At 36.3% G+C, this 27757-nt stretch overlaps 1 protein-coding gene across 2 annotated transcripts in view; it reads left to right on the forward strand.

The window, feature by feature from the left end:
- The window catches only part of ZBTB43 (zinc finger and BTB domain containing 43), a 65882-nt gene that overhangs the window by 28889 nt on the left and 9236 nt on the right, over positions 1 to 27757 (forward strand). Inside the window, exon 1 of one of the 2 annotated variants that reach the window (XR_007950891.1) lies at positions 22158 to 22278. The exons of the other annotated variant lie outside the window; for it this stretch is intronic. The gene's annotated coding sequence lies outside the window, so the exon portion shown is untranslated. Of the gene's footprint in view, positions 1 to 22157; positions 22279 to 27757 lie in introns of those variants that run through there. 2 annotated transcript variants of the gene reach the window in all.

Here is a 27757-nt window from a genome sequence, read left to right on the forward strand (position 1 = left end):
GCCACTCTGGTATCTTTATTTAAAAAAATAAAGACATCATGGGCCAGGAAGTCACAAAGAGTTGAATATAACTGAACAACAATAACAGAAACAGCATGTGCCAAGCATTATGCTAAACCCTGGGAATACAAAGACAGACAAGGTAGCCCCCTGCCCTTGAAGAGCTCTTAATTTAATGGGTGGGATAATATGCCATCAACTATGTACAAATAAGCCATATACAGGATAAATAAGAAAGATAGAAAACAGTCAGTAGAATAGAGAAATTGGGAAAAACTTACTGTAGAAAATGGGATTTTAGCTGGGATTTAAAGGAAACCAGAAGCAGAAATGAGGGAGATCATTCAAAATGCTCAAAGCCAAGAGATGGAGTGTCTGGTTCAAGGAATAGCAAAGGAGGCCAGTGAAACTAAGCTGAAAAGTAGGGTTGTGGTGAGGGGAGGTTATATAAAGTATTACAAGACTAGAAGGGTATGAGAGTTTGGGTGTTGGAGGGGGAGTTCCTATGAAAGGTTTTGAATGCCAGACGATTTTGTTGAAGGCAGTAAGGAGCCATTGGCATTATATTGGGTAAGGCAAGTGTGATATGGTTGGACTTGAGGTTTAAGAAAATCACTTTGTGGCTGAATGGAGGAGATACTGGACTGGACTAGGGAGATACTTGTGGTAGACAGACTGTTGCATGAGGAGAATGAGGGCCTATACCAGAATGATGGCAGTATCAGAAGAGAGGAAGTCATGATGTATTCTAGAGATGCTACAAAGGTAACAACAGGTATTATCAAGAAATGGGAAATGGGATTGAAAGATAATGAATGGAGGATGATGTCTAGGTTGTAAACTTGGGGAACAGGGAAGATGGTGGTACCCTCATTGGTAACTGAGAAATTTGGAAAGGGGCAAGAGGAAGGAAGGTAATGAGTTCAGTTTGGGACATGGTGAATTTTAAGATATCTACAGGACATCCAGTTTGAAATTGTAATAGGCATTTGGAAATGTGAGATAGAGGTCAGCAGAGAGGTTAGGACTAGATAAATAGATATGAGATTAAATCCACCAACTGGAGTTATTTAGAGGGAGAAGAGAAGAGGCCAGAAGAAGGGAACACCTATTTGATTATACCTATGGGAAGATAATCTAGTAAAGGAGACTGAAGAGCAGTCAGGTAAGAAAAGAAAACCAGGAAGAGGATGACAAGAGTGTCAAAGGCTGCAGAAAGGTCAAGAAGAATGAGGATTCAGAAAATGCCATTGGATTTGCCAATAAAGAGATCACTAATAACTTAGCCAAACTAAATGCAGACTCATCACCAGGACGTTGACCATCTATGGGGTGAACATTTCTTGGACACAGTACTCATTGAACCTTTACTAAGTAATAAAAAGTTGAAATTGGCTGCAAAAGTGAGAATATTCACCCTGATAAAATTATGGGTCTTTTGAAGTATTGAAATAAAATATTGAAAATAGATATAAGCAGAAGAGCGCAAATCAGTATTTACCATAGAAGTATTTCAGCCAAAATTTAAAAGACACTAGAATAATTTCAGTTGTAAATTAAATTTCTAGAGTAATTTTAAGGCTTAAAAAGTGTTTTCTTTAGAACAATCCTGTGAGGGGTATCGTGTGTGCAGATATCGTTATCCCTAGTTTGGTTATAGAGAAATTGTTTGAAAAAAATTATACTAGTACATGGCAGAATTGAATCTTAGGGCCATGAGTTTTAGAGTAGATAATTGATTTTAGAAATCATCTAACCAAAATCTAGCTTAAAACCAGTATTTAAAAATGTAAACATTATTCTTAATTCCTGGACTGAACTAAAAACAAGCAGCTGGCTGGATTTGGCCTTCAAGTTATAGTTTGCCAAACCCCTGATTTAATCTTCGTACCCTCATTTTACGGATGAGGAAATAAAAAGAAAAGAAGTGACTTGTCTTGTATTCATACTCTTTCTACTGGCTTGCTGGCTTCTTGGCCCAAATTTCTTTAATCTTAAAACCCTTTCACTTGATCTTGCTGCCCCATCAAGGTGTCATTTTATCCTTTTTCTTCCTTATCTCTTTTTTTCCCCTGTTAACTCCTAGAAAGTTTTGCCTTTATCATATCACTACCTAGGCTGATGTTATTTTCATAGTCTTTATCCTCTTTGGCCTTTCTTGAGTTTGTAATCTAACCACTATCTCCTGGATGTTTTCCCATTCCTTAGCATCTTTGTCACAGCTTTCTTTTGGTTCCCCAGTAGTCTTCCTATTTGTTCCCAATCTCCTTTGCTGAATTATCATCCATTTCTTTTTTCCTAAGTATGAATGTTCCTCAGATTTCTGTCCTGAAACCTTTCATCTCTATATTTTCTTTCTTTGTGATTTCATTGGTTCCAATGAGTGCAATTATCTCTACATAAATGACTCTAATGTCTTTATAACCAGCCCTAGTTTCTCTCTTGAACTCCATTCTCAAATAGAATCCAACTGCCTGTTGGACATTGTCAGCTAGTTGACACCTCAAACGCAAAATCTTCCCCCAAATTGAATTCATTATCTTTTCCCTAGCTCCACTCTTTTTCATGTTTCCCTGTTTCTATTGAGGATACTACAGGCCTATTAGTTCTACCTTCCCGCAGCATCTTTCATATCTTTTTATTCTTGTTGCCAATCATCCTAGTAAAGGTCTTCATCACTACTCATATAGATTTTTGGAATAATGCTATTTGTTCTCTCTGCCTTCAGGTTTTTTTTTCCCCTTTTCAATCTATTCTTCATGTAGCTGCCCAAAGAATTTTGTAACAGTCATGTCAAAATCTTCAATGGCCCCTTATTGCCTCTAGTATAAAATAAAAACTCCTTAGTTTATTTAAAACCCTACACAGTCAGGTTCCAATCTACCTTTATACCTTTATTATTCCCATTTGACATATTCTATTTCCACTAGAATTCCTTATTTCAACTCTTCCCTAATTTCAATATCAGTGTTATCTTTTGCCTATTTAAGTCTCATGCCTGGAATGGATTCCTTCCTCACAGCCAGTTTTAAGATTTTTGTTATTTCTTCAAGCCTCAGATCAGTTTCCCTGGATTTTATAAACCTCTCACTGTCCATTGTATTCTACCTCTGCCAGGTGTAGTACCTTCTATCTCTTTAGATATTCTTATGGTGCTATTCTTGATTTCTTCTTTGCTCCCATCACTTTCTACTCCATCCACTTTCTGTGTATGATATTGATTCTATTCTTCTAATATAATCTAAGCTTCTCATTTTTGTCTTTTCATCCCTATTGCTTAGTTCAGTGCTTTGCATATAATTTTCATTTAATAAATTGAATTGCTCAAGATCACACAAATGATATGTGTCTCTAAACCCCAGGGGTTTCCTGACTTAAATGCAGTACTTTTTTCCATTAGTTTTCAGTACATTTTTCTAAGTGACTTAACCTTCAATAATGTATAACTTGGACTATGAGATTTTTCACATACCCTAAAAGTGATTAGGGTATTTATAAATCAAATATATATATATGCTTCAATATTTAATAGCTATTTGGTTTCATAAATATAGGATATAGGATCTTCCTTTAGTGGTCTGGATCATACTCGTCTCTGCCTTTTCAGCAGCTCTGCCTTTTCAACTTCTCGGCCTCTTATCCACATTCTTCAATGTGCCTAGTTCATGCAATAAAAAAACAAATGTCTTTGTTTCACTTTACAAAGGAATCAATTTAATTGAAATAATAAAATATTAAAACCAAAATATCTCCTGAGGTTCATGGACCTCAGCTTAAGAACCTCTACTTGAAGACATTTCTGAAAGTATTGTGAAAGTTCTACCAGTGATTGACTGTACAAGAATAACAAGTTTTTGCCTTTGCAGTAATTGTTGCTGTTTTCACATAATTGGATAAAGCTTTGAATAAAGTACCATGGACAATGTTTAAGTACCAACTTTGTAAGAGATTTTGAAACCAAATATAATGTTATGTGAAGATAACATAATAATATAAGAGTTCTTAGCCATGAATTTCCTATTTGCTGCATAATCAATATCCATTCATATTAACTGGATTAACTGATTTTCCCCCATTTGTTACTTGCCTAGGTTTTGGGTGAACTTCTTGTTGCAACAATCAAAAACATGGAGAGAGTTCTTAGAAACCCAGACATTTGAGTCCTGATCATTTATTACTCTCTCATGATCTCTTATCACTTTTCCCTACCATATACTCCCTGTGGTTCTTCACAATTCAGATACATTCAGCTAAATTTTGCCTACCTTAAAACACTTTTAAAAATTTAGGATTTTGTTGGTGGAATATCCTTTACCTATGCAGACTGCATCTCTTCATTCTGGGGTCCAAACTCATCTAAGAAAGAGTTTCTCTTCACTTAGATGGGCTAGTTTTCAAAGGAGAGATTTGTCAAGTAAGCACATAATCAAAACTAGTCTAGCTGAGTATTAGTACCTGCTAGCATATCCTTTGAGAATACAAGGTTATCTTCAAGACACTGGAGGAGTGCTTTATATAATAATAATTGTTCACCTTTATGTAATAATTTAGAATTTACAAAACACTTTACTTGCAATAGCCTAATATAAGTATTATTCCCATTTTGCAGAGGAAGAAGCAGGCTCATAGGAGTTAAGTGACTTGTCTGGAAATATTAATTTGCTTCTATTCTGCAAATAGGATTTTTCAATCTTGGCTTACTTTTTGGTAAGAGGTATATTTTTGATACTTTTCTATATTATACAGAAATAAACTGTACTTTGGATTTCCCCAATATTTCACATGGGAGTTAAATGCCTATCAAAACAATGCCCTTCCCTCTAGGAAACAGCCTTGAAGTAAAATGAAATAAATTTCTTCAGTCTCAGGCTCGCTACTACCTATTGGTATGATCTTGAAAAAGTCATACTCTTTCTCTGGACTTCTGGTTACTGCTCTTTTTACTAGACCTCCAATGTCCCTTCTGGCATTTACATTTTATAGTTCTGTAAAGCCAATGTCATAAAATCATCCTGAATGTTGTGCCTCAGTAGTCATATAATCAAAGGAAAAACATTCTCCTTGTTAAATCTCATGTTGTGTGTTACATGGGCATTTGCCATGTAAGACTGCCTCATAATCATTCAATGCGTAGCACAATACTACTTACACAATGGATGCTCTGCAAATAATTCATTTATTATGAAAAAGGAGGAAAGGCTCAGGAATCTCCACTGCCACAGTCAGAATAAGTTATTCATAGAATGGCAGAGCAAGAAGGATCTTGAGATCAATTCAAAGGCACTGGAGAGATCATCTAATCCAGAGTTTATTAAACTGAGGCATATGAATTTAAACAAAATTATAATTATTTCAATATGATTAGTCAAAAATTGTACCTTTAAAACTATTTTTTCTAAAGGGGGATGTCCATGGTTTCACCAGATTGCACAAGGAGTCTATGACCCAAAAAATGGTTAAGGACCCTCATTCTATATGTGAGAAAACTGGGGCTCTGAAAAATTAAAATCACTTATGAGAAAGTAATGGTGATGTAATAGAAAGTTCTAGATTTAGAGTCAGGAAACTTCAGTTTGCATCCTACTTTTGCCATTGGTTTCTGAGTGAACTTGGGTCAGTTATTTGCCATTTTCTGGAACCTCAATATTAAATTATGTAAAAGCAAGAAAATAATCCTTGCATGACCTATCTCATTGGGCATTTGTCTTATAAACATATAAGCTATTTATTGTTGTTCTACTCAGATAAGGTCCTGTTTATTTTGGCTCCAGCATACTCTTCCTAAGTCATGAAAGAAATAAGGTTAGAAATCTAACCTTTGAGGGGAAAAGGGTGTGTGTGTGTGTGTGTGTGTGTGTGTGTGTGTGTATGTATGTATGTGTGTGTGAAATGCCAGTCCATGAAATATATAGGAACATTCTTCTTTGCATAAGAATTCCTACCTATTTATATGCAGAATTTATTTAGAACTCCAGAATATTTAACACTGAAATGTATGCAGTGAGCCACTTTCTCTTATCCTCTAGGCAATTAGCAAAGCTAGAGTATTGCATCTTGGTGTCCTGGAAAGAGTATTGTATATGTAGTTAGAATTTGACTTTAAATCTTGACAGCCACTTATTCTTATTCTTATTCTTAACCTTCTTGGGCTCAGTTTCTTTCTTTGTAAAATGGGCAGATGGTCTAGGTGTCCTCTTAACAGCACTAAATTTAGGACCTCAGAAATTACAGAATTTCAGCTCAGTTGAAATGGTCCTCAGAGGGAACCTGCTGCAATCCCACCCTGAGCAGCAGTAATCTTTAGTATCTTTGACAAGAAGCTATGCAGCTTCTACTCCAGCCACAGGGATTATCAGTCTCTTCTGAAGTAACCCATTTGCTTTTTGGAGAGCTCTCTTTGTTAAGCTTCCTTATATGAAATTGAAATCTTTTTCCTGGCAACTCTATCAGTGGTTTTAGTTATAACTTCTGGGACCAAGCAGAATAAACTTAATCTTTCTTACATGTTATAATTGTTTACATCTTCGAAGACACTTATCACGTCTTGTCTATTTCCTTCAGCTACTTTTTGTATGACATAGTCCCCAGTTTTCTTATGGTCCTGGTTGCCTTTTTTTCCCCTCCCATATGAACTCCATTTTCTCTGTACTACCAATATGTTCTCACCATAGTAGAAGATAGCAGAATTTTCATCTTATATTTTACATTTCAATTAATGAAATCAGACATACTTTTTTATTAAAGCTTTTTATTTACAAGATCTATGCATGGATAATTTTTTAGCATTGATAGTTGCGAAACCTTTTGTTCCAATTTTTCCCCTCCTTTCCCCCACCCCTTCCCCCAGATGGCAGGTAGACCAATACATGTTAAATATGTTAAAATATATGTTAAATACTATATATATACATGTCCATACAGTTATTTTGCTGCACAAGAAGAATCAGACTTTGAAATAATATAAAATTAACCTGTGAAGGAAATCAAACCTGTGAAGTGGACAAAAAGAGAGGAATTGGAAATGCTATGTAGTGGTTCACACTTATTTCTCAGAGTTGTTTTGCTGGGTGTAGCTGGTTCTATTCATTATTGAACAAATAGAACTGATTTGGTTCATCTCATTGTTGAAGAGGGCCATGTCCATCAGAATTGATCATCATATAGTATTGTTGAAGTGTATAATGATCTCCTGGTTCTGCTTATTTCACTCAACATCGGTTCATGTAAGTCTCTCCAGACCTTTCTGAAATCCTCCTGCTGATCATTTCTTACAGAACAGTAATATTCCATAACATTCATATACCACAATTTATTCAGTCATTCTCCATCTGATGGGCATCCATTCAATTTCCAGTTTCTAGCCACTACAGAGAGGGCTGCCACAAACATTTTTGCACATACAGGTCCCTTTCCCTTCTTTAAGATCTCTTTGGGATATAAGCCCAGTAGTAACACTGCTGGATTAAAGAGTATGCACAGTGTGATAACTTTTTGAGCATAGTGCCAAATCGCTCTCCAGAATGGTTGGATCCATTCACTATTCCACCAATAATATATCAGTGTCCCAGTTTTCCCACATCCCCTCCAACATTCCGTATTATCTTTCTCTGTCATTCTAGCCTATCTGACAGGTGTGTAGTGGTATCTCAGAATTGTCTTAATTTGTGTTTCTCTAATTAATGACTTGGAGCATCTTTTGATACGGCTAGAAATAGTCAAACATACTTTTTAGCTCTTAGATTATACCATTGATTCATAGTGCACTTTTCTGGAGATGAAAGTCATACCATGGTCTGACACTTCCCATTCACCATTTCTCATTTCCCTCTGCTATTGCAAACAATAGTTTATATTCTTGTGACTTGAACCATGATGTGGCAATGATGTAATGAGGAGGATAGAGCACCAGAGGCAGAGTCAAGAAAATCTGAATTCAAATCCAACCTCAGATACTTACTGGGTATGTGACCCAGGCAAGTCACTTAATCTCTGTTTGCCTCAATTTCCTCATCTGTAAAATAGGGGTACTATAGCACTTACCTACCAGAGTTGTTATGAGGGTCAAAGTGATAACAATTGTAAAGTACTCAGTATCTGGCAATATTAAATACTACATAAATGTTAGCTCTTGTTAGCTTTTATTCTTTGATTTACATTTAGTCAAGGAACTATCAGGCGATGCATACCAGGTTGCCTATCTTTTTGTACAATATATTGAATATTTTTTAGCATTTGTAAAGCTCTTTTGAAATCATGACAACATCCAAAGGGCCAATCCATTGGCCTTCATACAACTGTCATAATTGGCACCTGCAAGTTTAAGATAAGCAGCTGAATGTTTGCTTTCAAAACAAAGTATAGATCAGCGTTAATATATAATAGGTCATTCATCAGTAGTTCCACGGGAAAATCAATACTCACACCCACAGCATCTCTGATTTTCTACTTCACACTTATTTTCTGCCCCCTTGAAAAAATGAAGCATATGGTAATGAGCTATATATTTTCTGTAATTAGTAAAATATATTAAAACACTGATAAAAAAAAAAAAACTGCTGTCTGTTTCTCTTCTAAAAACTCTGCATTCTAGCTTCTAACCTCAATATTCAACAAAAATTGTTCTTTCCAAAGTTAGCAAAGATTTCTTATGCTCTAAATCCAATAGCTTCTTCTTAGGCCTCATTCTTAACTTCTATTCATAATCTGATACGTTGACAACCCTCTCCTTCTGGATAGGTTCTTTTTTTCTCTGAGTTTGTGACATTTTTCTTTGCTGGTTTTCTTCCTATCATGTCATCTGCTCCTCAGGTTCCTTCCCCCCCTATCACCCTCCCCATCCAGTCACCTATTCAATAAACTCTAGTGACTCTTTAGTACTTCCTAGATGAAATTAAAAAACCACCTCCTTGTCTTTTAAACCCCTTTGTAACCTAGCTCCTTATCCCATTTCCAGTTTTCTTATACCTTTGCAATCTATAGTTATATATAATTATATATTATACATATATTATATATTTACATATAATTATATATATTAAACATATGATATTATATATTATATACTTTGTAATCCATCCCATCTCTAGATGTCTGGAGATTTTGAGTAACTGTTTCTCTTGCCTGTCCGTCTCCATCTTTATCTCTTACATTCCCTGGCTTTCCATTAGTTCTTAGCTAAAGTACTATCTTCTCAAAGAAGTCCTTAATCTTAATGTTTTCCCTCTGATGCTACCTAATTTATCTTGTATATATCTTGTTTGCACATAGTTGTTTACAGTGTCTTCCCCATTAGATTGTGAACTTCTTGACAGCAAGGAATATTTTTTGCTTGCTTTTGTATCCTTAGGACTTAGCACAATACCTGACATATAGTAGTGGCACATAAAAATGCTGGGTAACTATTTGTCTAACCTATTCAGCCTTGATGGATTTTCATATGTCATACTCACTAACTGTGGTATACTTCAGAATTTTATCCTGAGTCCTATTTGCATTTCTTTCTCTTTGCATAAACTAATACATTTTTATGGGTTCATTTATCATCTCTAAACAGATGACTATACACATCTACATATTTACCCCAAATCTCTTTCCTGAGTTTCAGACCTAAGTCACAAACTTTTGAATTGGATTTTCCATAGGCACCCCAAACTAATCATTTCTAAAACAGAACTTTTTATTTTTCCTCCCCAATTCATCTCTTTTCCAAACTTCCCTATTATTGTCAAGGTTACCACCATCTTCTCAGTTACCTTGATTAGGAGCTTTCGTGTTAGCCTTGATTCTTCATTCTTACTCAGTAAACCTTTCTAATCACTGACCAAATCTTATCATTTCTTTCTCTCCAACTTCTCTTACAAATGTCCCTTTCTCTTCATTTACACAGACAATATTCTGATCTTGTCTGAACTCTTGTCTGAACTATTTTAATAGCTACCTGCTTGGTTTCCCTTCTGCAAGTCTTTTCCTTATTTTAGGGCATCTTTTTTTACATCCACTACTGATTTTCTTAAAAACACAGATCTGATTATGTCACCTCCGACACAGTAATCTCTGCATTCCTATTACCTCTAGGAACAAAAACAGATAGTTTTATGTTTATCATTTAAAACTCTCCACAATCTTGTTCCTTCCTACCTTTAATTTTCTTCCATATGACTTCCCTTCCTACACTCTTTGGTTCAGTAATTTTGATCTTCTTACCATATTTCACATATGATATGTTTTCTCCTATCTCCATGCCATTACACTGGCTTTCCCTTAAGCTTCCTCTTCACTACTGTCTCTTGAAAAACCTGGTTTCCTTTAAGATTCAATTCAAATGGTATTTTTTCCAGGAGAAGTTTTTTGATCCCTCCAAGAACTAGTGCCTTCTCCTAGATTACTTTGAGCCTACTCTCTATGCATTTTATATGTAGATAATATGTTTTCACCATTAGAAGTAAACACCTTGAGAGCAGAGATTGTCACTTTAAAATGTGTATTTCCAAGACTTAATTTCCCCTACCTTTGCAATAATGATACCAGTTTCATCCAACTGAACAACAACTCCCATATTTCTAAGGAAAAGTTAGACCTGTTCACAAGTGAGGCAAAGTGTTTTAGGAGATAATCATTTCCTTTCCCTAGAGGATAAGTCTAATAACCGTTTATTAGGTATATTGAAAAGGGTCTCTCTAGGTCAGGTTTTTAGATTTATAATAGAACTCAGAAATTTTGGCTCTGAAATTCTCTGATGGAGTCAGAGGAATCCCAAATTTGAAAGAACAAAGCCCTGCGGCACAAGACATCAGAGTGATTGGGAAGGATGTCTGTTCTCTTTTAGAACTTATTTTAAAGAAAATACCTGCCCTCCCCTTTTCTTTAACATGGAGTTGTGCCGCACACCAGATGAATTATCACATCCTTAAAATATTTTATTTATGGCAATAGGAACAAAATGATTACTAACTTCATTTTGCAGAACTTTTTTTGTGTGTGTTGGGAAAACAGGAGGTTCCCCCAAAAAACTTTTCACTTCATTCCAGATGTGGCATTTATTAGTGTAGTGAATTCCTAGTGAGGAAATTCTGATCTCTGCAGATCAGTAATTCTTTTGCAATTTATCCTTTTAGAGAGAGCCACCTGAGAAACCGAGTTTCAATGACATGTCCCACATCATATAACCACTGTCAGAAGCTGCACTCCAGTATGGGTTTCAAGACTTCAAGATCAGTTTTTCATTCATGCTATCTTTCAGAAACTCTGAGCACTAGATTCTACATCCCTTTGAGATTTATATTTTCTATTCTCCTCTGATGCCTCTTATATTTTATGATGACATGGAGTCACCTGGCATAGCTTTCCAGAGCCTCAGAGTGTCTATAAGAGATTGTAGTGGTTCTGTGGAAAAAACATTGATAATTTTTTTTTTAACCTTCTACATATGCTAACGTTGTATTCAATATAGTTCAGGAGCCATTATACAAAGTAGAAAACTTGTTTGGTTTGCTGAATCATTCCTTGAGTAAAGAAAGCATTATTTAATGTAAACTATTAGAAATGGAAGAAGGATCATAGACAATGGAATTGCAGAGCTGGAAAGAACCTTAAAACTTAGAAAATTAGAACAACAGCCTATCTGAGCAGGAAGAAAAGGATTTTTAGAATATAGAAAGTTTAAGATGGAAAAGATTTTAATATAGCAGTAAACCTTTGGCTTAATGGTTTACAAAATCTTAAAATATTCTTAAAACATAGTGTCTTTTGAAATCATGTTAGAATACAAAATGTCTTTTGAAATCATGTAGCCAGCCCCCTCATTTTTTTGATGTAGGACTTATTAAAGGAAACCTACCTTTGATTTCATTCAATTAACTAGATTTTTTTCAGTATCTACCTGTTCCAAAGTTCTTTGTACAAAAACTTAAACCAAAATGGCCCTTGATCTCATAGAGCTTGCATCTGACTGGTAAATTTGTGTGTAGACAGATAAATATGAAGTGATGAGAAATGGGAAAAAGTATTAACAGTGGGAATAAAGGCAGCTTTCACATATGTGAAGTGAGATGGAGAGAGTAGTTAAGGATGATTGAGCTTATGAACCTGAGTGACTGGAAGAATGATAGTACATATGGCAAAAAATAGGGAATTTGATGGAGAAGATTATGGGAAAAAGTGATAATTTCAATTTTGAGTCTGTTGAATTTAAGATGCCAGGGGAATATCCAGATAGAGAGATCCAACATGCATTTGGCTATATGAGACTGGAATTTAGGAGGGAAATTAAGGAAGGCTTCATAGATTTGGTAGTCATTTGTACATAGATGATCATTGAACCTACAGGAACTGTTGAGATCCCTAAGAAGTTGAAGTGTGAATATATGGGTCCAGGATAGCCTTAAGGAACACCCATGATAAGGGAGAAAAAAAATAGATAGTAGAAAAGTGTGATTCTGAAAAGGGTCAGTCAGGTAGGTTAGTGAACCAGGAAAAGTAATGTCTTTGAAATCAAGTAATGAGAGAAGTCACAGCAAATGGCTTTTATTTCTTCAGTAGGGAGAAAAATCTTTGGACTTAACAGAGAGAATTTTGAAACAAATGCTGAAGGCAGCAGTATAGAGAGTCAAGAAAGAAAAAAGATAGTTATACAGTAACTATACTATGAGGGTCCAATTGAGATTTGATAATATGAATTTGTAGTTTATAGCAATCTTTCTTTAGTGATACTTAGTGGAACAGAAGTAGAAATTAAATGACATGGATGGAAAGGATTATCCAGGGAAGAAATAGGAAGTTTATCAAAAGAGAGAATGTTCAAGACTGGAGGACAGTGTTTAGTTAAAGTGGTCAGGTATAGTCAAAACTATAGAATGGAAAGTGAGATCTGTGTAGAGGAAATAGATTAGGAGAGCAGAGGATGAGAAGGGACTGTGTGCTGCAGTCGTGATAACAAATAGGTTTAGGAGGAAAGCACTATAAGGAGAAATAAAAGTAGAAACAGTTATAATTTAAAAAGGGAATGTCAGGATTTAAAATCATGAATGGTCTGTCTGCATCCAGGTTTCTGCCTATCCATCTGTTTTTCACAAAGCTTACATTCTAGTAGGAGTGGGGTGTTTATATCTCTTTGTATATTTGAAATACATAGAGCACAGATTCAAGATAACCTTAAAGGGGAAGCAGCAGGGAAGAGTTTGCTAATCATAGGATGAAGAAAGAAAGATTGGAGTTTATGATCTTAGTTTAAAGGTGGAGGTATCAGCTTCTATAAGCTTCAGATAGCAAGGAACCAGAGTGTAGGTAGCAGGAAGTTCTGGCCCCATTCTGTGATCAATAGATACCTCTAGGTCAAATGGAATTCATGCTTCTTCAAGGCTATATAGCTTTATCCCAAGATAAATCAACAGTGTGATGTGGTCACCAAAAAAGTTAATACAGTCTTAGATTACAATTTGGTATAGTACAAAGAGTGCAGAACTTAAAAAACAGAACCCAGAGCTGAATCTGAATACTGCAACTTGTTCCTTATGTTCCTTATTTTGCCCATGGCAAATTTCTTAAAGTTTTTCGAGTTCATTTTTCCCATCTGTAAAATGAAAGAATTGGAATTATTAAATAACCCCTGTGGTTCCTTCCAACTCTGGATCTATATAGTCCTAAGAAGTATAATGTCTAGGGTATTATACAAAGTCATTGGTACTCCATTTTATGAAGGATATTATTTGAGAACGCCAGAAACCAGGACAAAGAGAATTTGTTGAAAGAATTTGGAATGTTTAAATTGGAGAAGTCTCAGGAGGAGCCATGATGACTATCTTCAGGTATTTGAAGAGCTATTTTGTGGATAGGGATTAGACTGGTTTTGCTTGACCTTAAAAGAACAACTAAGATCATTGGGGAAGTTGAAAGGAAGAGGCAGATTAAGGTTTAATATAAAGGAAGAAACTTTTTTTTTTTGATATTTTAATTTAATTTAATTTTACAAGATAAATGCATAGGTAATTTTTCAGCATTGACAGTTGCAATTCCTTTTGTTCCAACTTTTTCCCCTCCTTCCCCCCACCCTTTCTCCCCAGATGGCAGGTTGACCAATCCATGTTAAATATGTTAAAGTATAAGTTAAATACAATATATGTATACATGTCCAAACAGTTAATTTGCTGTATAAAAAGAGTTGGATTTTGAAATAGTGTACAGTTAGCCTGTGAAGGAAATCAAAAATGCAGGTGGACAAAAATAGAGGGATTGGGAATTCTATGTAGTGGTTCATAGTCATCTCCCAGAGTTCTTTCCTTGGGTGTAGCTGGTTCAGTTCATTACTGCTTTATTGGAACTGATTTGGTTCATCTTCATTGTTGAAGAGGGCCACATCCATCAGAATTGATCGTCATATAGTATTGTTGTTGAGGTATATAATGATGTTTTGGTCCTGCTCATTTCACTCAGCATCAGTTCATGTAAGTCTCTCCAGGCCTCTCTGAAATCATCCTGCTGGTTATTTCTTACAGAACAATAATATTCCATAATATTCATATACCACAATTTATTCAGCTATTCTCCAATTGACGGGCATCCACTAAGTTTCCAGTTTCTGGCCACTACAAAAAGGGCTGCCACAAACATTCTTGCACATACAGGCCCCTTTCCCTTCTTTAAAATCTCCTTGGGATCTAAGCCCAGTAGTAACACTGCTGGATCAAAGGGTATGCACAGTTTGATAGCTTTTTGAGCATAGTTCCAAATTGCCCTCCAGAATGGTTGGATCCATTCACTATTCCACCAATAATATATCAGTGTCCCAGTTTTCCCACATCCCCTCCAACATTCCGCATTATCTTTCTCTGTCATTCTAGCCAATCTAATAGGTGTGTAGTAGTATCTCAGAGTTGTCTTAATTTGCATTTCTCTGATTAATAATTACTTGGAGCATTTTTTCATATGGCTAGAAATAGTTTTAATTTCTTCATCTGAGAATTGTCTGTTCATATCCTTTGAACATTTATCAATTGGAGAATGGCTTGATTTCTTATAAATTAGAGTCAGTTTTCTATATATTTTGGAAATGAAGCCTTTATCAGAACCTTTGACTGTAAAAATATTTAAGGAAGAAACTTCTTATTTTTTATTTTTTAAAATAACTTTTTATTGACAGAATCCATGCCAGGGTAATTTTTTACAACATTATCCCTTGCACTCACTTCTGTTCCAATTTTTCCCCTTCCTCCCTCCACCCCCTCCCCCAGATGTAAAGCAGTCCTATACATGTTAAATAGGTTACAGTCTATCCTAGATACAATATATGTGTGCAGAACCGAACAGTTCTCTTGTTGCACAGGGAGAATTGCATTCAGAAGGTATAAATAACCCGGGAAGAAAAACAAAAATGCAAGCAGTTTATATTCATTTCCTAGTGTTCTTTCTTTGGGTTCTTGCTTCTGTCCATCTTTGATCAATTGAAACCGAGTTAGATCTCTTTATCGAAGAGATCCATAGGAAGAAATTTCTTAACAGTTGGTCCTAAGAGTAGGCTTCCCAAAAGATAGTGAGTTCTTTCCATCCCTAGATATTTTCAAACAATTTGGCTTACCTCTTACTGGGAATACTTCATAAAAGCTTTTCTTTAAGATATAGATTGTACTAGATACTCTATAGGGTCGAGACACCTTCCAGCTTTGATATTCTAGGATCTCTCCCTAGTAAGTGTAGTCTTCTTTCTATTGCATAAAGCTTCATAATGAATTTAAATTTCCTTTTTCCTGTCTGCTGTTCATGCAGTAAAATCTGGTTCTTCTTTTTTTTTTCTTTCAATATTATAGATTATGTAGGACATTGCCAGAACTGTGTTCCTTTTGATCTTTTGTATTAGGACATTGATCTCTAAAATTCCTTCTAGCATTTCTCTTCTGTTATAAATTTTTATTTTTTATGATTTCTTTTCAAATCTTATTCTATGTTCTAAGGTCCCTTCCTACTCTGACATTCAGTGACTGATTTTAATGGTTACTAATTTTTTAGCTACTATAATAGGAATATTTTCAGGAATATTAGGATAAGCGACAATTTTAATAACAGATATAAGTGGAAACCTTTTTTTAGAATAGCTTTTTATTTTTCAGAATGCATATCAGGATCATTTTCAACATTCCCCTTTGTAAAAACCTCGTGTTCCATATTTTTCTCCCTCCCTCTCCACCTCTTCTTTCTCCTAGACAGCAAGCAAACTAATATAGATTAAACATGTGCAATTCTTCTAAACATATTTTCACATTTCTCATGATGCACAGCAAAAATCAGATCAAAAAGGAAAAGCGAGAAAAAAAACCAAGCAACCAAACAACAAAAAAGGTGAAAATGCTATGTTGCGATCCACATTCAGCCCCCATAGTCCTTTCTTTGTATGTAGATGGCTCTCTCCATCACAAGTCTATTAGAATTGGCCTGAATCATCTCATTGTTGAAAAGAGCCACATCCATCACAGTTGATCATCACATATTCTTGTTGCTTCACATGTTCTTTTGATTCTACTCACTTCACTTAGCATTAGTTTATATTAGTGTCTCCAGACCTTTCTGAAATATTCCTGCTGATCATTTCTTACAGAACAATAATATTCCATAACATTCATATACCATAACTTATTTAACCATTCCCCAAATGATGTGCATCCACTCAGCTTCCAGTTCCTTGCTATCACAAAAAGGGCTTCTACAAACAATTTTTGCACATGTGAATCCTTTTTCCTCTTTTTATGATCTCTTTGGGATATAGAGTCCTAGTAGCATTACTGCTGAATCAAAGGATATATAACCTTTGATATAGTTTGATAACCCTTTGGGCATAGTTCCAAATTGTTCTCCAGAATGGATGAATCAGTTCACAACTCCATCAACAATGTATTAGTATCCCAGTTTTCCTACATCTCTTCTAGCATTTATCATTATTTTTTTCTGTCATCTTAGGTAACCTGAGAAATGTGAAGTGGTACCTCAGAGGTGTCTTAATTTGCATTTCTCTAACTGATAGCGATTTAGAGCATTTTTTCACATGACATAGATTGCTTTAATTTCTTTATATGAAAATTGTCTGTTCACATCCTTTGGAGAATGGCTTTTTTCTTATAAAGTTGAGTCAATTCTATATTTTAGAAATGAGGCTTTTATCAGAACCCTTGAATGTAAAATTTTCTGACCCCCAGTTTTGTTGTTTCTCTTTTAATCTTGGCTTCATTGGTTTTGTTTGTACAAAAACCTTTTAATTTAGTACAATCAGTTTTCCATTCTGTATTTTATAATGTGTTCTAATTTTTCTTTGGCCATAAATTCCTTCCTTCTTCACAGATAAGAGAAGTAAACTATCCCTTGTTCTTCTAATTTGCTTATAGTATCCCCCTTTATATTTACATTATGAACTTGTTTAGACCTTATTTCATATAGGGTGTTAGACATTCATCAATGCCTAGTTTTTGCTATACTATTTTTCAATTTTCCCAGAAATTTTTGTTAGTGAGTTCTTATCAAACACCACGTTGCCATAATTATTGACTATTGTATCTTATGAACTTAACCTATTCCACAGTTCCTCTACTCTATTTCTTAGCTAATACAAAATTATTTTGATAACTGCTGCTTTATAATATAGTTTTAGTCTGATGCAGCTAGGTCACCTTTGTTTGCATTTTTTTTTTTTTCATTAATTCCCTTGACATTCTTGACCTCTTGACACCTTTTCAATCTAGGCAAATTTGAAAGCAGTAGAAAATTCTTTTTTTTTTTTTAATAATTTTTTATTGATAGAACTCATGCCAGGGTAATTTTTTACATTATCCCTTGCATTCACTTCTGTTCCTATTTTTCCCCTCCCTCCCTCCACCCCCTCCCCCAGATGGCAAGCAATCCTTTACATGTTGAATAGGTTACAGTATATCCTAGATACAATATATGTGTGCAGAACCGAACAGTTTTCTTATTGCACAGGGAGAATTGAATTCAGAAGATATAAATAATCCGGGAAGAAAAACAAAAATGCAAGCAGTTTATATTCATTTCCCAGTGTTCTTTCTTTGGGTGTAGCTGCTTCTGCCCATCTTTGATCAGTTGAAACTGAATTAGCTCTCTTTATCGAAGAGATCCACTTCCATCAGAATACATCCTCAAACAGTAACATTGTTGAGGTAAAAAAATTTTTTTTTACATTTAGACTCCAACATCAATTATGGCAACGTGGTGTTTGATAAGAACTCACTAACAAAAATTTCTGGGAAAATTGAAAAATAGTATAGCAAAAACTAGGCATTGATGAATGTCTAACACCCTATACGAAATAAGGTCTAAACAAGTTCAATATAATGATCTCCTGGTTCTGCTCATTTCACTTAGCATCAGTTCATGTAAGTCTCACCAGTCCTCTCTGTATTCATCAGCACTAGAAAATTCTAAATCATCCTTAAGTCATCAATTCCTTTGTAAAGCCCTAATTAAGTTCTCTTATAATCTCAGAAATTGTTTTCTTTTTTTAAACTAGAGTTAACTGTTATGCTTGAAATGAACATAACTCTATGTTCTTCATCTTCATTTATAAATGGGAATAAATCTGCCATACCTGATTCTCTTGTTTTTATAGCTAAACTCTCTCCTCTTCACACCCCCCCCCTCCCTCCCTCCCCTCCCCCCTGTCCCCAAGGCAATTGGGGTCAAGTGACTTGCCCAAAGTCACATAGCTAAGATGTGTTAAATGTCTGAGGGCAAATTTGAACTCAGGTCCTCCTGACTTCAGGGGTGGTGCTGTATTCACTGCACCACCTGGCTGCCCCATATAGCTAAACTCTTTGAAATTCAAGGTAAGAGGAAATAATTGCTTGGAAAAGTTTTGACAAAGGATAATTTACTAAATTAATGATATAAATAATTACGAGTCTGGCTGACTTCAGAGGTACCCCACACTACAACTAACTGAACATTCCCTTCCAGTCATCTTGGATAAACTTATAGATGGTGTCAGATTTAGACCACCAGGTCCAAAACGGGATAGAATTTGACATGCTCATGAAGAAAATTCTGTATCAGGTCCTCCACTTATAAAAATTTTTACATTTAGACTCCAACATCAAGAGATTTCTAAAATGGGAAGCTTATTGCTAGAACCTTCTAGCTCTGGACTGCCACATATAAAAACTTTTAGATGAGTGCCTTGAAATTTACAAAACACTTTATCCAAGCCTGAGGAGATAAGGCAAGTATTAGGTAAGGGTTAAGGAAGTTGTGTCTTGCCTATGGTTACACAGCTAATAAATGTCACAGGAGGAAATTAAACCTTGGTTTTCTAATTCCAAGTCCACTAAAGTAGGCTTGTTGGCATGAGATAGAAAAGCTCCCTTTGGCTAAATGGAAAATGGACTTAGGAAAATGGAAAGGACCTAAAGATGTCATTTAATTGTGCCTTCTCTGATGATGTATGAAGATTTCAAGGATGGTAAATTCATAGGATTATTGATTTAGAACTAGAAGATATCTAATGACTTTATTTGGTCCTCTCATCTCTTTTATAGAAGAGAAAATTAAAGCCCAGAGAAAAGTGACTAGCTTAGTGTCAGGTAGATATTAAGCAGGAGAGCCAGAATTCAAGCTTATGTCCTCTTGACTCCAAATCCAGTTCTTCAGTGTCAGAGTCCCAACTACTTTTGCATAATCATCTTTCTTAATACTAGTTCTTCAAATGTCCATAATTGATAAATGAAAGAGGAAAATAACTATGTAAAACTTTATTTTTACAGATAAAGGGGATGCCCATCAGTTGGGAAACAGATATATTATGGGCTGAGCATGTAACAGAATATTATTGTGCTATAAGAAATAACCATTAGGGATCAATCCAGAGAAACTTGGAAAGAATTATGAATGAATGCAGTGAAGTGATCAGAACAGAGAACACAATTGTACAAGGACTAAAACAGTGTAAAGAATAATAATTTGAAAAACTTAAGCACTCTGATCGATATAGCTTTAAAGGACCAATGAGGAAGTTTGCTTTCCATCTCTTCACAGAGATGTGATGGACAGAAACATCCAATATAAAAGTTTGCTTTATGTCAGTATTGGCACTACTGCCACTGGCTCTGGAAGAACTTTGAAGTTGCAGAAAAATTGTCGAATTATACAGAATTAGATAGTTTTATTTATTTATTCCTCAATTATTGTACCCATTAATAAGCTAGCTCCCTCTACTCAATGGATGCCCGTCATTTATGTAGTAGTAAATAAAGCTAAGAGGAGACTTACACATAGTGTCCCCAAGTTAGAGAATGTAAGGCTATTTATTGATGTGAGAAGTTTTGCTAGCCAAGGCATTTGTCATTTAATTCAATTCAAATTTGTTATGTACTGCTCTATACAGAGCTCTGTGTTATTGCAAAATTTGGATAAGGCATACTCTTTATGGAACTTTATGGCTTAGTAAGGAAATAATAGACAAATTCAGTTGTGTATTAGAAATGCAGAGGACTATGTGAAAACAAAAGGAGGAGAAAGATTTAGCAGCTAAGCAGATCAGGAGGCTTTCTGGAGGAAGAGCCATATGTATTAGGCTTTAAATGATGTATTAGGGATTCAAGTGATGGGATCTGAGAGGGTATAGGTCATATCACATACAGAGAATGGCATGTGAAAAGAGTTTGACATGAGACAGGAATAGTATGGCTTAATGCTGGAAAGATAAGAAAGTGGCCCACCATATTGTGAAAGAATTTGGATAAAGAATTTGAACTTAATAGAAATTTCTGCCTTTTAAATTGTCTTTCTTCAGGATTCAGCTCAGGATGCCTCCTATTCCATGAAGGCTCCATGGAACTTTTCTCTTAAACTTTCCATCTTTGCCACAATCACACTTTACCTTCCCCCCCAAGTCTTGTTTTCAATAATAATAATGATAGCCCATATTTATGCAGCACACACTATATACAGGTATTATGTCAACCTATTTACAATTTTTATCTCATTTGATCTTCACAACTTTGGGAGATAGGTGCTATTAATATATCTTCATTTTACAGATGAGGAAACAGTGGTTAAATGACATGTTCTGACTTTGGCTTCTTGACCCACTCCACTCAATCCATTGAGCCACACTGCTCTCCCTAGTTACTTAAAATTCTCCTACTTTCCTTGCATCTCTCCTTTCGACTTATCTCACCCTATTTTGTGTTATATTCATCTGTATGTGTGTTCTACTTTCACTCCCATCCCCACATACTGTCAGCTACTTGAATAACTGCTGCAGTCATGAGCTTGGTGATACATTACTTTCTGTTGTGCTGGGATCAGTCTAGTCAAGCTCAAAAGACTATTGTCGCTAGTTTGGACACATTAAGATAATTTTTTTTTTTTTGTGCCACAACAACTTTAGGCGGCCCATTGTTTAAAAGGGGGAGGAGGGTGATTTGGAGAATTATCCACATCAAAGAAAAAAATGACATGAGTAAAAAGGCTTCCTAGTACTTAGCAAACGCTTTGCATGTATGCATGTTGAGTCTCGATATAAAATAAAACAGAGGATCTCAAAAATGATAAGTCTTCCCGAAATGTGGGGCCAGGAGGCACCTTTGCCTTGGAGTCCCCGGGACCCGTAACTTGCTCGAGGGCAGACACAGAGAGAGCGCCCCAGAAATCCGGGCACTTTACTAATGCAGCCGACCAGGGCCTGGCAGGAGTGTTGGGGGACTTCTTCCTACTCTCTTTAAGATCTTAAAGAGAGATCTACAAAGCAGGGCTGGGAGGAGGCTCTGGGGCCAAGAGTCTGTCCACAAGGAAAGTTGTAACTACTTGCCCGAAATCACGGGCTGTCAACCTGAGGAGCCAAGGCCTGATTCCCGGTCCTCGGACTCCAGAATGGCTTCGTCCAAATTTGGGTTCGAATTTGTTCTCTGCCTCTTTGTGGGACTTTGGATACAGTTTCCTCGTCTTATTGACGGCGAGACGGCGGGACGGCGGGACAGCGGTCCAGTCTTAGTCTTAAGAAGCCCAGAGCGGCGCGCGCCTCCGAACCATAGGGAACCCCTCTGCGCCCCGCCCCACCCAGCCCCGCCCCTCCCTTTGGCCGGAAGCGGTGGCGCCCGAGGGGGCGGGGCTCAAAGGAAGCGCTTCCGGGTGGACGAGGGTCTGAGGCGGCGGCGGTGGCGGTGGCGGTGGCGGCGGCGGCGGCGGCGGCCGGAGCGGCGGCGGCCGGAGCGGCGGGAGCAGCTGGGACGGGCCCGGGGCCTGGAGGAGGTGGACGCCGAGGAAGCGATGTGAGAGGCCAGCGCCCAGGTAAGCTCTGCAAGCTCGGACAGGCGGTGGCGGGCCCGGACCATGCCGCTGGCCCGGTTGGGGCTCTTCCGAGCTCGCGGGGACCCTCGGGGGTTCCGAACTGACCGGCGGGGGTTCCGGGTCCGCCCCTCGTCGAAGTGTGTCTCGGTTTTGGGTCCTTGGCTCAGTCAGTCCCCGGGGGGGAGGGGGAGGAGGGTAGGACACGAGCCGCTTCCCCAATTTGCTCCACTTCCTAGCCTGCCAAAGCTCTCTGAGGGTGGGGAGGTTAGATGGGGAAGAGCGGCTGCCCGTGTTCGGTCGGGGCCGGAGCTGGAGCCCAAGGTGGAGAGGGATGGCGGAGAGCGGAGCAGAGAAGACCAAGATAACTGAGCTGAGACGGTTAGGAAGGAGGAAGCAGATGGGCTGAGCCTTGGAGAACGAGGAAGATGCCTAGAGGTGCAGACGAGGAGATGGATTGTCCTGTTTGTACAAATGCTCGGAAGCTGGAGATGAGCCTTTTTCGGGGAGTAATTTGGCTGGAACCTAAATGGGAGAAGGGGAATAATGATATGGGGGAATAAGCCTGGAAAGTCAAGTTGCAGCCAGATTGTGGAGAGTCTTAAATGCTAAACTCAGGAGTTGGTATATTTTTCTCCGAGGCTATTCCACTTTAGGGTGATAGTATGACACCTGTGTGAAGGTTGGAATTGAGACTGTAGGTGGAAAGGATGATGGAATCAGGAGATATTATGGAGGTAGACTCGACAAACTCAGGTGCCTGGTTGGCAGTCCTCATTTGGCTTCTTGGATTAGCGATCTGAGCTAGCTTTGATGACTGGCTTGTACCAAGGTGCCTAAGGACAGTTATCCAAGCAGGCAGCTGTTTATTTGGAAGGGGAAATCTAGCATTCTTGGATCTCTTATCTAGTCTTCCCATGGAAATTAATCCAAAGAATCCTCGACCATTATAGGTGGAATGAACTTGATCTTGTACCATCCCATCATTTTGCATATGAGAAAACTGAGACCCAGAGAAAGGAAATGACTTAACTAATGTATCAGATTTGGGACTTAAACCCAAACTAAGTCCATTGTTTTTTCCAACGTACCATGCTTTTCCTTTTCGAAAGTAGTCTGGATTGGTTGTTCCTAGCTGTACCCTGGTCAGGAGCTGTCATTGTGCCGAAATTCCTTCTGAAAACCAGTGCTGTAATATATCAGCAACTACTTTTTCCCTTTTATCCCTTCCCTCTTTCTCCACTCCAAATTATGCACAGATCAGGATGATTTATTGGTTACTAGATTTCTTGCTTCTGTCACTTGCAGAGATGTAGCCCCAGGTCATATATATAACATATTTTCCAGAGATGAAGATTGTAGTGGCCCTCTAAACTCCTGTTTTCACAGAAGTATAATTCTTTGTTTTGAAAAGTCTATTTTAATTACATATTAATTCCTGCAAACTCAGTCTGTGCTAAAGGTCAGTATGTTACATTGTACAGCTGAACTGTCCAGGAGGTCATTACAACTTGATTTTTTTACTAAGTAAAAATGATGATATTCTTTCTCTGAGTAAAATCTATCCAGGATTGGGTGTGCCTTGTCACAACTTTATATAATCACTTTCCCCCAGATATTATTTTATTTGGGCATATACAGTGCTTAAAGGAATTGTAATGGGTGTTCTGGGTTCAGTTTAAAGAGAGGTTGACAATAATGCAAGCTAAGAAAAATTATGTAATTTGGTGAAGACAGTTGTACTGTGAACCCTTTGCAGTAATCACAAAACTACCCTGAGATCAGAGAATTCCAGATTGCTAGAATTTGATATTTTTACTCCCTTTTTGTTCTGGGACAGCTCTGAAGCAAACTGTAGGAGCAATTAGAAATTTTGTTCCAAAACCTTGCTCTTGACTTTTAATCTATTCTCCATTCTACCCCTTCTTCCCTCTCACAATCTTCTATATTAGTCTGTCTTACCCAGTCTTTTTTGGAAGCAGAAATGAATTCATTCTCTTCTCTTCTTGCCTTAGTCCAAATCTAGTCACTTCACAAATGAATTATAACAGCTTCTCAGGAGTTTTTATGTATATAACCTATCTTAATCTGACCTATTTTATATGTGTGTGTGTGTGCGCGCGCGCGCACGTGTGTACACACATGTGTATAGATATACATATACATCCTACTCCTTAATATGACTTTATACAATGCCAATTTTTCTATAATTAATCAGCAGATATTTGTCAAAGTCCTACTTTGGTCATCCACAAACCTTTGTTTTCTTCAAAGCTTGATACAGTTCTCTGCACACAGTAATAAAAATAATACTTAGCACTTATATAGCACTTTAAGATTTGCAAAGAATTTTACAAATATTATCTTGTTGAATTCTCACAGCCCTGGGAAGGAGGTGCTATTTATTATCTCCATTTTTACGGATGAGGAAATTGAATCAGTCAACGTCCACAGTCACAGAACTAGTATTCTATTCACTTAACTTTTCTTAAAAAATTTTTTTTAAATATGAAATAGACAAGCATCAATACATGTGCACATTTCCACCTGCAAAGAACAGAAAAATGTCATTAAGCTCTTAATTTGTGCTTATTGAATGAGTGAATAAATGAATAAAAGTATGTGCTATTTTCTTTATCTGAGATTTCTCATCTGTTAAGTCGGTATAATAATTGTATCTGTCTCACAAAGGGGTGAGGATTAAATTAAATTATAAGGCACTTGAAATATTTAACTATTGATAGCTGCATAGTGGCAAGCAAAGTAATATAATATAGTTCCTACCTTCAAGTTTATGGTCTAGTTCAAAGATGAGTTTGTGCAAAAAGATAAACCAAGGTCTACATTAAAACTTTATTTCCCAATCATTGCACTTCATTACACTGAGATAATCAAATGAGTGATATCATATAGTGGAAAGAATAGTAGACTTGGAATGAAATTACCTGAATTCAAATTCAAAAAATATATATATATATAAAATATATAAACTCCCTCTTGAGATTTTGCTTGTTTTGCTTCATTCCTTCTGGAATTCCCTTTTTTTCTTCAGAGTTCATTTAAACCTATGTATTCTTAACTACGTTAGTTCCATAAATTATCTCCCTTTTCTGATTAAAATCACTATCATACCATTCATTTTAAATCTGTTAAATATTTTGTGTGATAGTGATTCTTAATTGCTCCATGTGTTCTTGTCTCAACTAGATTGAAACTCTTGAGAGTATTTCTCTCATCACCTTACACAGTAATGTACTAATAATTGGAGCTTTAAAAAAAATGCCTGTTAATTTTATTTCCAAACATTTTTAAGAGTTTAACTCTTTTCTTTTCTTACCTTTAAAAGTGACTGTGACTAGCATTAGATATCTTTTTCAGATGTTGCCAGTGTTAATTCTTTCTCATCCAAGATCATAAGGTTATTTCTTTCAGTTTTCACACTTTATGGCACAGTGAATGTTAAAATTAAGTACTTGAGTTGAGACTAAATCATTGTTATTCATAGTGTAGACTGAGTTTTTGAGGGATGGTCTGTCACTTCAATAAATGCCCACCTTGTCAACACCCTTATGTGTAAGGGAGGATACCGAGACAAAACCAAAATAACTTCTGCCTTCAAGGAACTCTGTTGCAGAAGGATCCAATCTGCATACATGTGGATAAATACAAAGGATATATGAAAATAGCACCAAATAATTTTGAGAGGGAGAGTGCTGTAGATCCAGGAAGATCTATGCTCTGAGATGGAGAGGAAAAGACATTATTTTAGACATGGAGAACCATTTGGTCAAAAACACAGAAATAGCATGTGGAATGTCATGCACAATAATCACTAACAATCCATTTTGACTGAAGGAGAGCAGTAAGACTGGCTAAGGAGTATCTACTTTATTGTAGTAGCAATTGACTATAACTACAGAGGAGATATTTGTTTATTGATTTTTAGCCCTTTTATAAAGAAAATATTCCAAAAAATCAAGAGCTTTGTGAAAATGGAATGAGATTTCTGGGAATATTCTCATTTCTGGACATCTTAAGCAGAGATTTAGATGACTGAAAATTCAGGCTGTTCTGGGAGAGTGGAGAGAGGAGATCTGCACACATAACAGTTGTATTAAAGGTCTTCTTAGTTCCCTTTTCAACTTTTGAAATTCTCTGATTCAAAAAAGAGGATAGGTCTACTGAATACTAGAAATGATTTTTTTTTTTTTAAAACAAGTGACTTATTGGGAAAAATTTCCACATTTTTTTCCTTTTTCTTATAATTCTAGCTAATATTTGATGAGTTGTTTTTATAAATCATAAATAGTATGCCTACCAAAGTATAATTTAGATTGACTATTGAAATACGTAGGCCTCTGCTTCTCTAATAAGGTGTCATTTTCAGCAAGTGTTATCTGTTTATCAAGTAGCCTAACAGAAAAATTGTTTCAGAAACTTAGTAGGTTATTATTAGCATTTTCATCTTTGTCAAAGGTGATATCAGTCTTAGAATTTTGGATTGTTCAGAAACTTCTAATTGTGCTCCTTTAATACTTTGTAGTAGTAACAGTTCATAGATCTGAAAAGGACCTTAAGAGGTCCACCTAGTCTAACTGAAACTTAGACTGGTCAGGTGAGTTGTCCAAGGTCACACCAATACTACTTAGGATTTAAACCCAGACTATTGACTCTAAAGCTTCTTTACATTACTGTGATACTAGCAGCCATCTTAGAGATTATCTAGCCCAATGCCTTTAGAAACTGATTTTATCTTGATAAAAATCTTCTTTTAGCGTCCACATTGATTTTTAGGGTACTGTTACCTAGTTAGATTACAGTCTTAGCAGTGAAAACTAGTGAGTGAGCCTTTCTGGTCTTTTTGTCATCAGAAGAATGAGTTCCTTGCTGTATTTGTTAAATCTGATGCTTCCTAAAATGCCAGCTGTCATAGGCAAGGAAAAAATAAAACTTCTTAACACTTTTATTTTGAGCACTAAGTTGATGATCATTTAAGAAAGAATTTTTTTCTTTTACCTGAACAGGTATTACTGTTTAATAAAAATAGATTTGTAAATTGTAAGATCATGTTTCGTGCCTCATTTTGATAATTGTTTATCATTTCTTTATTATAAACACAGGGTACTGGAGAAGGGGGCAGGAAGAGGAAATGGTAACAAACCATTTGAATTTTAGTTTATTAAAATTCTTAAATTAAGATTTTGTCAAAACAGGTATTCTCTTTGTCCATGGGATGCAGTGAAATTCCCTTAATATGAAAGCCCATGAAACTTAGAAATACTGATTGTTTAAAAATCCTTCATATGAATATCTTAGAAGTATCTCACATTTCTTTAATATTCTTTACCTTCCCTAGTAAGTTACAGTTACTGGTCTTTCTTGTAGTTAGGAGTTTTAGAATGACTTTTAAGCTCCATATTAATTTGAAAAATGTTCCCTTTCTAAATTTCCACTATTTCTGAACAGACCTGAAAAATGTTAA

Source organism: Antechinus flavipes, chromosome 2 (genome assembly GCF_016432865.1).
Source record: "Antechinus flavipes isolate AdamAnt ecotype Samford, QLD, Australia chromosome 2, AdamAnt_v2, whole genome shotgun sequence".
Taxonomy (NCBI): Eukaryota; Metazoa; Chordata; class Mammalia; order Dasyuromorphia; family Dasyuridae; genus Antechinus; species Antechinus flavipes.